We start from the raw sequence: 14,199 nt of genomic DNA, 5'->3' as shown, positions 1-14,199 counted from the left end.
AACAATAATCTTTGTGTCATTACTTACAGTCTGGGCTCACGCACAGAGAATGTTTCATTAGTGACTTCAAATCTACTTTTTCCTTTCCCTTACAGTTAGTCTCGTGGTGATTGTAATCTTAGTTCGGGGCAAATGTGATCTTTCTGTGTGCAGCATTCGCTACCTGGTGGCCATGACAACGTCAGATCTACTGTTCATTGTTTTTTATATCATCCTTCGCCGATTTCGAAAATATTGTTATCCACTGTGCTTCCTGGAAATCACTCCTGTTTGTGGTGCTATCTATGCCCTCAACCGCTTGACCATTCATTGATCTGCATGGTTCACCATTGCTTTTTCATTTGATCGATTTGTTGCCATTTGTTTTCATGGGATGAAAACTAAGTATTGAACAGGGAAAACTGCAAGAATGGTCCTAGCAATAACCTGCATCTTCATTTGTTTAAAGAACATGCCCAACTCCTTTGTGTATTACCCCAGAAAGATTATCAACAATGTTCCATGGTACTGTTATGTCCGGCCTGGTTATTATTATGACCCTCGGTGGTAGGTTTTAAATATTTTCAGACTTTTTTAACACCAATGTTCCCATTCACTTTTATTCTCTTTATCAACATTCTGACTGTCAGACATATCTTTGAGGCTATTCAGGTGCGGAAGGAACTGAGAGGTCAGAGAAAAACAGAGAATGATCCAGAGGTAGAGAGCAGGAAGAATTCCGTGATTTTACTCTTTGCCATATCTGCCAGCTTCATACTTCTCTGGTTGTTGCATATTTTATATTTCTTTAATGCTGGCTATTCCTTGGATTCTGTTTCTTTTCGTCTCTTTGTTCAGATTGGATATATGCTGAGGAACTTAAGTTGCTGCACAAATGCCCTTATTTATGTGGTGACACAGAAACATTTCAGAGACCAGTTAAAGTATGCCATGACATATCCAGTTCGAACAATAAATCAATTGGTGAATCAATCCAAGTAACTGAGAGCCAACATTAGGTGCAGCAGAGAACGGAACGAGGTGTCCACGTGAGGAATGGACTGAAAGGAGAAGGAGGAGCAGCAACATGATAACACTCCTTTCCTCATGGGCAAGGAATGACTCCATCTGAGGAGCAAAATGAAAGAGACTGGAGGTGTAAAGCCAGTGTAAAGTGCTGTGAGTAATCAGCAACAATTAGTCGGAAGTGGGACAACAAAAGCAAATCCAAAAGAAGAATTACATATTCATCCCAAGTAATCCGTTCTCGGTGAGTGAAGTGGGTAGAAAAATAAATGATGTGGAGGTAGGTGTAATCGTTCACTGCAGGCCAGAGAGGGAAATGCAACGACAGGCCCCTGTCCATTCTTCCTCACTGAATTCTCTGACCCACACATCTAGACAATTTTTTTAAACAACGAGAAGTTTTCTTTTGAAAAAGAAAATAAAATAGTGTAAAGATTCTGTGTCTTTATTTACACCTTTATTTTCAACAATAAATTCCTCGTGTTGTTTCCTGGCAATCGCACTGTTAGATTTTCTCATTGCCAAAGAGCAAAGGAATTGGGTCAGTTTGTGAATACATGTGGCTTTCATTCTAAAACAATAAAATGCAAAGCAGGAGAAGGGGAAGGCAGTCTGGACTGAACTATATCTGATATCATTCAGTTTCTTTATTTGCTCCTTTCCATGTACCACCTGATGCGTTTCTGGGGCAATCCAAGCCCATCCAGAGGGATTTCTGGACTCCTTCTCTGCACCCACCCAATGATCCAGCTCCCTCTCCGATTTCAGATGCTACTTCAAATTTACCTCTCCATATAAGCTATCATCACCTGATCCAATATCACCTTCAGTGAATCAACATGAACTCTGTTTGATTTGACATGATAAAGATCTTTTTTAACTATGTTTGGAGACTGTGTTATGGTAAAGTGCACGGTGAGGGTGCTATCGTGGTCAGTGTAGCTGTCTCCCAAACAGGTGACCTGGTTTAGATTCCTGACAATTGCAAGTTGAGATTTGTCATATTAGATTAGATTACTTACAGTGTGGAAACAGGCCTTTCGGCCCAAAAAGTCCACACCGACCCGCCGAAGCGCAACCCACCCATACCCCTACATCTACCCCTTACCTAACACGACGGGCAATTTAGCATGGCCAATTCACCTGACCTGCACATCTTTGGACTGTGGGAGGAAACCCACGCAGACACGGGGAGAACGTGCAAACTCCACACAGTCAGTCGCCTGAGGTGGAAATTGAACCCAGGTCTCTGGCGCTGTGAGGCAGCAGTGCTAACCACTGTACTACCGTGCCGCCCAAATTGATCATTAGGAAACCACAAAGACAAAAGGAATTTGATCAGTTTGAAAATACATATGTTTTTAATTCCAAGACAATAAAATGCAAAGCAGGAGTAGACAAAGGCAGACTGGATGAAACTGTTTACCTGCTGCATTCTCTCACATCTCCTCATTCCCTCACTCCCTCCCCCCTCTAATCCCACTGAGATGACTCTGGCTGTGCTCCATCCCTGAGGGAGGTATGCCCTGGGTAGAGGCAGTTGACTGGATGTGCTGGGACTTGGGCAGAGAGAGTGCTTTCAGTGAGAGACTTGGGGATATTTCAAACAGATTGTGGCAGCCAGTTTCCCTTCAAAGAACAAAAACATTTACAGCCTAGGAACAGGTCCTTCGACCCTCCAAGCCTGAGCCGATCCAAAGCCTCTGTCTAAACCTGTCGCACATTTCCTAAGCATCTGTCTCCCTCTGCTCCCCACCTACTCATGCATCTGTCCAGACGCATCTTCAATAGAAATACTGTGCCTGCCTCTACTACCTCTGCTGACAACGTGTTCCAGGCACCCACCACTCTCTGTGGGAAGTCCTTGCCACGTGTATCCCCATTTGACTTTTCACCTCTCACCTTGAAAGCATGACTTCTTATTATTGAATCCTTCACTCTGGGAAAAAGCTTATCTCTGTCTACCCTGTCTATACCCTTCATAACTTTGAAGACCTCATAGGTCTCCTCTCAATCTCCTTTTTTCCAATGGAAACTATCCTAACCTACTCAGCTTTCACTGTGTGCACTGAGCAGGGGGTGAGTTTCAGTGAGCAGGGTTTCTGTCTGTCTCTGTGTGTGAGAGTGTGGGGAATGGTTGAATCTCAAGAGCGAGCCCCTGGAGCAGACTCTGTCCTGAATGGGAGAGAAAGAGTGTGACAGACCATCGCGAGAGCTGAGACCAACAGGAATAGTGAATATCAATTGTTAAATCTCACCATATCTTTCCTTAGCACGTGCTTATATCTGTCTGATTTTTCCTCTTTTCTCTCCCTATCTCTCTCTTTGCCTCTGTCTGTATCACACTACATCTCTCTCTCCCTCTCAACCTTTCTCTCTCTCTCCCTCTTACTGACAGCCTCTTCTTTTGTATTTTTCTCTCCTGCCTGTTTTTCCCACCTTTATCTGTGTTCGTTCCCATTCTCTTGCTCTTTCTTCTTCTCTCATTTTTCTCTCTCTTCCCTTCTCTTCCTTTCCTTCCCTGGTTCTGTTGTTCAATCCTGAGATTGAATCTGCATCCCCCCTTCAATATTGGACAACCTCCCACCCACTGCAAATTTAGACTCGTCCCCCTCCATGGCCCCTGTCCCCCTCCATGGCCCCGTCCACTCCATGGCTCCTGTCAAATTGCCTCCCTTGTGCTGCTTCATCAATCCTGATCTGTCCCTCTGTAGTTCCTCCATTAAGCACTCTCTGCTTATAAAAGCCCCTCGGTATCTCCATCCATCAACAATACCCTTCCACGTGCTGTATCCTAGCCCATGAGCTGGAGTGCAAAGTGAGCGTGTGCAGAGACTAACGTGTGTTTTGACTGTGTACCGTACTGTCATGGAGTCACCGAGTCATACAGCACGGAGACAGACCTTTTGGACCAACCAGGGCACACCGACCATGTTCCAAAACTAAACTATTCCCACCTGCCTGCGCTGGGCCCATATCCCTCCAAACCTTTCCTATTCATGAACGTATCCAAATGTATTTTAAACATTGGAAATGTACCTACATCCACCATTCCACATCCAAAATTCATAAACATTGCACCTCATGTCCTTTTTCAATCTTTCTCCTCTCACCTTAAAAATATACCCCCCAGGTTTGAACTCCCTTATCGTTCATCTTATCTATGCCCCACATGATAGTTTAAACATCAATAAGGTCACCCCAATGCAACAGCCCATGTCTATATCTCAAACCCTCCATTCCTGACAACATCTCGGTAAATCTTTACTGAACCGTCTCCAGTTTAATAATATCCTTCCTATAACAGGGCGATGAGAATTGCACACATTAATCCAGAAGAGGCCTCATCACTGTCCTGTCCAAGTTTAATATAATGTCAGAACTCCTATACTCAGAGGCCTAAGCAATGAATGCAAGCATGCTCAACACCTTCTTAACTACCCTGTCTAACTGGGATGCAAATTCCAAAGAATTATCTCCTGAACGCTGAGGTCTCTCTCTGCTCTCCCATGCTACCCAGGGCCCTACCGTTAAGTCCTGACCTTGTTTGTATTAACACAATGCAATACCTCACATTTATCCAAATTAAACTCCATCTGCCACTCCTCAGCCCATTGACCTAGTTGATCAAGAGCTCTTTGTAATCAAGGGTCACATTCTTCACTGTCTATTTACCATTTTGGTGTCATCCACAAACTTACTAAACATGCCTCCTATATTCTCATCCAAATCCTTTGTATAAATGACAAACAGAAGTGGAGCCAGTAACGATCCCTGTGGAACACCGCTGGTCACTGGCCTCCAGTCTGAAAAACTGATCAACCATCTTCTGCCATAAAGCCAATTATGTATTCAGTTGGCAATCCCACCCTGAATCCTATGTGATCTAACTTTACCAATTAGTTGACCATGCAGAGCCTCATCAAAGGCTTTACTAAAGGTCAAGCAAACACCATCTAACACTCTGTCCTCATCAATCATTTTGGTTACTTCCAAAAACAAACCCAATCAAAGGTGAGATATGATTTTGATCACACTAAATCAGACTGACCATCTCTAATCAATCCTTTCCTCTCGAACCTCTGTAAATCCTATCATTCAGGATCATCTCTAAAAACATACCCACCACCGAGGACAGACTCACAGGTCGATAGTTCCCAGGCTTCTCCTCACATCCCTTCTTAAACATATTAAACGCATCCCAGTCCTCCAGTTCTTACCCCATGGTTTACCCCATGGTTAATTTCTCTCTAAATTCCCACAACGTACTGGGACACAGTTGATCAGGTTTATCTATCTTTATGTTTTTTTTAAGACCTCCAGCACTTACTCTTCTGTCCTGTGAACTGTTTCCAAAACATCAATATTTATATCCCTGATTTCTCCAGCCTCTATTTCTTTCCCAAAAATAAAAATGGATCCAAAATATATTTTTATATCCCTCCCATCTCTTGAGGTTCAACAAAGACAACCTTGTTGGTCTTTAAGGGGACCTACTCTCTCTCCAGTTGCTCCCTCACTCAATGTATTTATGGAACCCCTTTGGATAATTTTTACCCTACCTGCCAAGGCTATCTCCGATCCCCTCTTTGCCTTCCTCATTTCCTTCTGAAGAATGTCCCTACCCTCTTTACTGTCTTCAACACATTCAGTTGATCCCAATTGTCTCTCTAATAGATGTTTATTTTTTATTCTTGACTTGAAATTCAACATCTTTATTTATCCATTGTTCCCTAACCTTACCAGCCTTGCCTTTCACTCTAACAGGAACAGAATGCTTCTGAACTCTTGTTGTCACACTTTGGAAGGCCTTCCACTTGTCAGTTTTCCTTTTACCTGCGATCATTCTGCTCCAATCATCTGTTGAAAGTTTTTGTTTTATACCCTTTCATACCCATTTGCCTCACTCCAATTAAGAACTTTATCTTTTATCCTTTTACACAACTATTTTAAAGTTACTGGCATTACAATCACTTGTCCAAAAGTGTTCCCTGACTCACACTTCAGTCACTTGCCCTGCCTTATTTCCCAAGAGAAGGTATGATCTGTAATAGCAATAATATCCCAGACCCATGTGCCCTTCCATGCTGAGTTCATCAGCTTTTCCATAAGACCTCGTGTATTGAAATTAATGCAGTTTAAGTGTTCAGTGTCCCTTTGTTCTCTGACTTGTTCTTGACTGTCCTTTCTAAAGAACGTGCTGTTTTCTGATTCAGAATCAATGTCATCTTTCTTTCTATTTTCACTGTTGTTCAGAAAGCCCCGCCCCACTCCTCTCAAATCTTACAATCTCCTGATATAGAGCGAGGAAATCTTCCCACTAGGATATTGGTCTAGTTCAGGTGAAACCCATCCTTTTAGACAGGTCTTTTCTGTCCCAGAAGAAATCCCAATGCTCCAAGAAAGTGACACCATGCACATTGCAGCACCTCGTCAACCATTGATTTATCTGCCCTGTCCTTTTATTCCTTCCCTCATTAGAACTTGGCACCAGATGTAAACCAGAGACGATTACTTTTCACATTCTCTCCCTAAGCTATTACAGGCACTTTGTAAAGCTTTAACATTTTCTCTAGCTATGTCATTCCTATCTATGTGTACAATAATTTCCAGCTTCTCACTCTCCATTTTGACAATCTGCTTCAAACATTTTGAGACATCCTTCACCCTGGCACCAGAAAAGCAACGTATTATCCTCGATTCACTCTCACTACCGCATAATCTCCTGCCAGTGCCCCTGGCAGGATAGTTCCCAAAAAATATTATTCTTTTAAATCCTAACAAATCCGTTTAACATAAACTTCATTGTTACTACCCAAGAGCGGATGACCACTTAACCAAATTGGAATATCTGTTTGAGAGAGGAATAACCACAGGAGACCTCAAAACCACCTTCAAACCTTTCCCGACAGACAGTTATCGATCTGAATGATCTTGCTGTGCAATCACTTCACTAAATCTATTTGTCATCGCACTCAATATTGCTTGCAGGCCGTCAGTATCATTCATGCTACAAAGAAGGAGTTTTCATCAGCACGTTATATACTAAATTAAATGATCAGATTTATTATGAAGCATGCAAAAAAATTCAGCATAAATATTAAAAAGAAATCAAACACTTAACTGAACAAATGAAAAGAAAACAACTCCACCTCAAATAATCCAACATTCAGCTTTCACTGTCCGGATACAAAATCCTCTCCCAAGCTGTCCCTCCGCAGGCCTCTCTCCAAGCTGCGTATATAAGCATTCGGTCCTTCTTCATGTTTCTTTTAACTTAATATTTTTTCTTCAAAACTCAACCACTACTGACTGCAGGCTCACCAGTCTATAGTTCCCTGGATTTTCCTTACCACCTGTTTAATATAATGGCACCATGTCAGGAAGAGACTTTTCCCCTTTCTCCTTCCTTTCTCCTCCTTTCCATCTCCATTTCTGGTGATAGGGTCAACATGGGCATCTACTTCATACTGACTGACTCCCATAGTTACCTGGTCTACACCTCCTCCATCCTCCCACTCCTGTAAAAATACCTTGCCTTATTCCCAATTCCTCTGCCTCCGCCACATCTGCTCCCTGGAGGACGAATTCCACCATCGAACATCCCAGATGGCCTCCTTCTGCAAGGACCACAGATTCCCCTCATACATGGTCGATGATACCCTCCAGTGCATCTCCTCTGCTTCCCACACCTCCGCCCTTGAAGCCCATCTCTCCAATCACAACGAGGAGAGAACAGCGGGCAGCGGTGTTTTTTTTCACTCTCTTCACAGAAAGAGCGGGAGCAGCAGGGGGAAGTGACGACGACCAGAGAGGCAGCCGGGAAGGAAAGCAGTGAGTATAAATACTCACCCTTCGACGCTAACGGTCATTTTGATTGCGAGCAGCAGCTAAGGTAAGACTGTTTGTTTTAAAAGTACTTACCGGTAGCGGGCAGCGGTGTTTTTTTTCACTCTCTTCACAGAAAGAGCGGGAGCAGCAGGGGGAAGTGACGACGACCAGAGAGGCAGGCGAGACCCGGAAGCAGGTAGAGCGTAAGCTTACCTGGGTAGGTTTGTTTCCCCTTTAAAAGCGAGCAGCTAGGGAGCTAGGTTGGAAGCTCAGAGTTAGAACGAACAGAGTTGTTGTCTCTGGTTTGTTACCCGTGCCACGTGATAGAGAGTCGAGGAATAGGGAGAGAGAAGAGTTAAATGCGTGGCTACAGGGATGGTGCAGGAGGGAGGGATTTCGGTAATTGGATAACTGGGGTTCTTTCTGGGGAAGGTGGGACCTCTATAAACAGGATGGTCTGCACCTGAACCTGAGGGGCACCAGTATCCTTGGGGGGAGGTTTGCTAGTGCTCTTGGGGGGGGTTTAAACTAACTCTGCAGGGGCATGGGAACCCAGACTGTAGCTTTAGGGTGCAGGACCTGGAGTGTAGGGAGGTTAGGAATATGGCATCATTCTTAAAAGAGGGTGCCTGTAAACAGAAGAGTGGCTTGAAGTGTGTATATTTTAATGCCAGAAGTATACAAAATAAGGTAGGTGAACTCGCAGCGTGGGTTGGTACCTGGGACTTCGATGTTGTGGCTATTACGGAGACATGGCTAGATCAGGGACAGGATTGGCTGTTGCAGGTTGTAGGGTTTAAATGTTTTAGTAGGGTCAGAGGTGGGGGCAAAAGAGGGGGTGTGTGGCTTTGCTTGTCAAAGATAGTATTACAGCGGTGGAAAGGAAGATGGACGAAGATTTGCCATCTGAGGTAGTTTGGGTTGAGGTTAGGAATAGGAGAGGTGAGGTCACCCTGTTAGGAGTCTTTTACAGGCCTCCTAATAGTCCTAGAATCGTTGAAGAAAGGATTGCGAAGATGATTCAGGAGAAGAGTGACAGTAATAGGGTGATTGTTATGGGAGACTTTAACTTTCCTGATATTGATTGGGAAAGCTATAGCTCAAGTTCGTTAGATGGGTCAGTGTTTGTGCAATGTGTGCAGGAGAGTTTCCTGACACAATATGTAGATAAGCCAACAAGAGGTGAGGCCATACTGGATTTGGTTCTGGGTAACGAACCAGGCCAGGTATTAGAACTAGAGGTCGGTGAGCACTTTGGGGACAGTGACCACAATTCGTTGATTTTTACTCTAGTGATGGAGAGGGATAAGTGTGTACTACAGAGCAAGAGTTATAGCTGGGGGCAGGGAAATTATGATGCGTTGAGGCATGACTTAGGATGTGTGGATTGGAAAAGTAGATTCCAAGGCAAGAGCGTAATTGATATGTGGAACTTGTTCAAGGAGCAACTATTGAGTGTCCTTGATAAGTACGTACCTATCAGGCAGGGAGGAAAGGGTCGTGTGAGGGAGCCGTGGTTTAATAAGGAGTTGGAATCCCTTGTTAAATGGAAGAGGGCGGCCTTTGTAAAGATGAGGCGTGAAGGTTCAATAGGGGCAATTGAGAGTTATAAGGTAGCCCGGAAGGACCTGAAGAGAGATCTAAGAGCAGCAAGGAGGGGACATGAAAGGTCCTTAGTTGGTAGGATTAGGGAAAACCCTAAGGCTTTCTATAGGTATGTTAGGAATAAAAGAATGACTAGGGAAGGAATAGGTCCAATCAAGGATAGTAATGGGAAGTTGCGTGTGGAGGCTGAAGAGATTGGGGAGGCGCTGAATGAATACTTTTCGTCAGTATTCACTCAGGAACAGGACATTGTTGTCGATATGAATACTGAGGCACGAATAAGTAGAATGGATGGCTTTGAGATATGTAGAGAAGAGGTGTTGGAAATTCTGGCAAGGGTGAAAATAGATAAGTCCCCTGGGCCTGATGGCATTTATCCTAGGATTCTCTGGGAAGCAAGGGAGGAGATTGCAGAGCCATTGGCCTTGATTTTTGTGTCCTCTTTGTCGACAGGAGTAGTGCCAGAGGACTGGAGGCTAGCAAACGTGGTTCCCTTGTTCAAGAAGGGGAGTAGGGATAATCCTAGTAACTATAGGCCAGTGAGTCTCACTTCTGTTGTGGGCAAAGTCTTAGAGAGAATTGTAAGGGATAGGATTTATGCACATCTGGATAAGAATGATGTGTTCAAGGATTGTCAGCATGGTTTTGTGAAGGGCAGGTCGTGCCTCACAAACCTTATTGACTTCTTTGAGAAGGTGACTAAGGAGGTAGATGAGGGGAAAGCGGTAGATGTGGTATATATGGATTTTAGTAAGGCGTTTGATAAGGTCCCCCATGGTAGGCTTCTGCAGAAAATACAGAGATATGGCATTGAGGCTGAGTTGGAGGTTTGGATTAGGAATTGGCTGGCTGGAAGAAGACAGAGGGTAGTAGTTGATGGCAAAGGTTCATCTTGGAGTGCCGTCACTAGCGGTGTTCCGCAAGGATCTGTTTTGGGACCATTGCTGTTTGTCATTTTTATAAATGACCTGGAGGAAGGGTTAGAAGGTTGGGTGAGCAAGTTTGCCGATGATACGAAAGTCGGAGGAGTTGTAGACAGTGAGGAAGGATGTGGCAGGTTACAGCGGGATATAGAGAAGCTGCAGAGCTGGGCAGAAAGGTGGCAAATGGAGTTCAATGTAGCTAAGTGTGAAGTGATTCACTTTGGTAAGAGTAATAAAAAGATGGATTACTGGGCTAATGGTAGACTACTTGGTAGTGTGGAAGAGCAGAGGGATCTTGGTGTCCATGTACACAGATCTCTGAAAGTTGCCACCCAGGTAAATAGTGCAGTGAAGAAGGCATATGGCGTACTGGCTTTTATTGGTAGAGGAATTGAGTTCCTGAGTCCTGAGGTCATGCTGCAGTTGTATAAGACTCTGGTGCGGCCGCATCTGGAATATTGTGTGCAGTTTTGGTCGCCATACTATAGGAAGGATGTGGAGGCACGGGAACGGGTGCAGAGGAAGTTTACCAGGATGTTGCCTGGTATGGTAGGAAAATCCTATGAGGAAAGGCTGAGGCACTTGGGGTTGTTTTCATTGGAGGAAAGAAGGTTTAGGGGTGATTTGATAGAGGTGTACAAGATGATTAGGGGGTTAGATAGGGTTGACAGTGAGAGCCTTTTTCCACGTATGGAGTCAGCTATTACAAGGGGGCATAGCTTTAAATTAAGGGGGGTAGATATAGGACTGATGTTAGGGGTAGGTTCTTCACTCAGCGAGTCGTAAGTTCATGGAATGCCCTGCCAGTAGCAGTAGTGGACTCTCCCTCTTTATGGGTATTTAAGCGGGCATTGGATAGGTATATGGAGGATAGTGGGTTAGTGCAGGTTAGGTGGGCTTTGATCGGCGCAACATCGAGGGCTGAAGGGCCTGTACTGCGCTGTATTCTTCTATGTTCTATGTTCTAACACACCAGTCCTCACCTCCAACTCCACCACCTTTCGGATAAAACAAGTCATCCACTGCCATTTCTGCCCCCTCCAAACAGACCCCACTACCAGACATATATTTTCCTCCCCACCCCAATCAGTGTTCTGCAGAGACCATTCCCTCTGCGAATCCATTGTTTGGGCCACCCACTTCCCCTTCCACCGCAAACCAAGCCACCCTCCACTCCTGGCACCTTCCCCTGCCATCGCAAGAGGTGCAAACCTGTCCCCACACCACTTCTCACTTCCATCCATGGCCCCAAAGGATCCTTGCACATCTGGCAGAGATTTACCTGTGCTTCCACACACACCATCTACTCTGTCCGTTGTACTCGGTGTGGTCTCCTCTACACTGGGGACACAGGACACGTATTTGCGGACTGTTGCAGAGATCATTTTTAGATTAGATTACTGACAGTGTGGAAACAGGCCCTTCGGCCCAACAAGTCCACACCAACCCTCCAAAGTGTAACCCTCCCAGACCCCGTTTCTTCAAAGACTTTGTCTATCTTCAGTTTCCTTCTGGGACACAGTCACTAAACAGCCCCAACACTCTGTGGCCGAACACTTTAACTCCCCCTCCCATTCCGCCAAGGACATTCAAGTCCTGGCCTCCTCTACCGCCAAACTCTAACCACCTGATGCCTGGAGGAAGAACGCCTCATCATCCTCCTTGGGACCCTCCAACCACACGGGATCAATTTAGATTTCACCAGTTTCCTCATTTCCCATCCCCCACCTTATCTCAGACCCAACCATCCAACTCAGCACACCGTCTTGAACTGCCCTACCTGTCCATCTTCTTTCCTACCTGTCTCCTTCACCCACCTTTCTGACCTAACATCATCACCACCACCTCCATCTAACTATTACATTCCCAGCTACCTTCCCCGCAGGCCCAGCCCCCTCCCATTTATCACTCAGCCCCTTGCACCCCCCATTCCTGATGAAAAGCTTATGCTTGAAACATCGACACTCCTGCTTCTCAGATGCTGCCTGGCTGGCTGTGCTTTTCCAGCACTATGACTTTCAAATCTGATCTCCAGCATCTGCAAACCTCACTTTCTCCAAGAGCATGACTCTGCCCAGCAGCATGTCCAAATGCATATATCATCACCACTATCGACAAGTGGAAAGGGGGAAGGAGAGCACTGTCTCTCTATCGCTGACCCAGGGGAGAGCAGACTGACCCCGCTGTGTCTCTGTCACTGACCCAGGGGAGAGCAGACTGACCCCACTGTGTCTCTGTCACTGACCCAGGGGAGAGCAAACTGACCCCAGTGTGCGTCTGTCACTGCATTCGGTACGTGGGTGTATCTACTTAAAAAGGAGCAAAATTTGAACTTCTCTTGGGAAATAAGGGAGGGATGGGGAGCACTTTGGAGTCAGAGATCATAACTCTATTTGTTTTAAAATTGTGATGGAAAAGGATAGATTGGATCTAAAAGTTAATGTTCTAAATTGGATAAGGCCCATTTTGATGATATGACGCAATATTTTTCAAAAATTGGTTGTGGCAGATGTTCACAGGTAAAGGGATTTTTGGAAAATGGGAAGTCTTTGAAAATGAGATACTGAGAGTTCAGGGACAGTATTTCCTGTTAGGGTGAAGGGTAAGGATTGTAAGTGTAGGGAATGCTGGATGATCAGGAATAATAACCTGCTGCCCTATCTGTATAACCTTCTCCAGGATCTGCACTCCTCCACATTTCTGTGGCATCACCATGTCCCAAAACTCCGCCCTATCATTATAACCACCTCCAGACCCTACCCTCCTTCCCTATCTCTGCATTCTCCTCCTACACCTCCATCCCTTCCTCTCTCTGTATCCTCCAGCCTCTTCACCACAAACTATCTCTGGCATGTCCAGTGAACTTGTAGGAGACACGTGACGTGCACAAAGATTGCTCGTCAGTGACAGACTCTTTGTTTCATGCGAAGTTCTCAGGATCTGAGAGGAAGGGTCCATTACACCAACAGCCAGATGACATTTCCCTGTGTCTTCCCATTGAAACTGGGCTGGAACAGAATTTCTGTAAATCCAGTCAATTGGTCGCTTGACTCCAGGTGCGTTTGCTGAAGCAAGATCCTTTAAAACTGAGAGTTAATGATGAGAACACAGATTCATTCAGAATCTGAGAGTAAATGTGCATCCTGTAAACAGTGAAGGGGGACATGACAGAGTACCTCACTTTCTTATCTCTGTCACCTTTCTCTTTTGTTTTTTTGTTTTTAGATGACAGTTTTTGAGGATCATTTACACCTCAATGTTTTGTTTCTTCTCTTCTCCCATTCTCCCGCCTCACCTCCATCCCGTTCCTTGCACCATTTTGGTTAATATTGTTACTCTGTCATTTCAGCCTCTCCTGCCCTCCAGTCCATCACGGCCTTTCCCTTCTGTTGTTCTTCCCACCTTCCAGCTGATACACAAGTAACAATGCAGGTAGTTACCTCTCACACACGCTCACATTATCACTGACAGCGATACAGAGACACAGAAGGGTCATCACTCCCACAGGCTCAGACAGTGACAGTGTTCAGTCCCACTCTGATCCCACCTTCCAGTGACATTTTAATTTGAACACTCAAACAGAACAAGGGCGAAAGAAATGATTTGTATTTCTCTCCAAACTGGTCTGTAAGTAAATACCAATTCTAATAATACGTTATGGAGATTTATAATTTGAAAAGCTGTATACTCCAGATACTGTGAACATTAAATAAAAAGAGACTCCTGGAAATACTCAGTCACTTTCTCTGATGAAAAGTCATTGACAAGAAACGTTCATTCTGTTTCTCTCTCTACAAATGCTCTCTGATCTATAACGTATTTGCAAAACTTTCTG

This window comes from Chiloscyllium punctatum, chromosome 23 (genome assembly GCF_047496795.1).
Source record: "Chiloscyllium punctatum isolate Juve2018m chromosome 23, sChiPun1.3, whole genome shotgun sequence".
In the NCBI taxonomy this organism is placed as follows: Eukaryota; Metazoa; Chordata; class Chondrichthyes; order Orectolobiformes; family Hemiscylliidae; genus Chiloscyllium; species Chiloscyllium punctatum.
Note: the sequence above shows the minus strand (reverse complement) of the source record.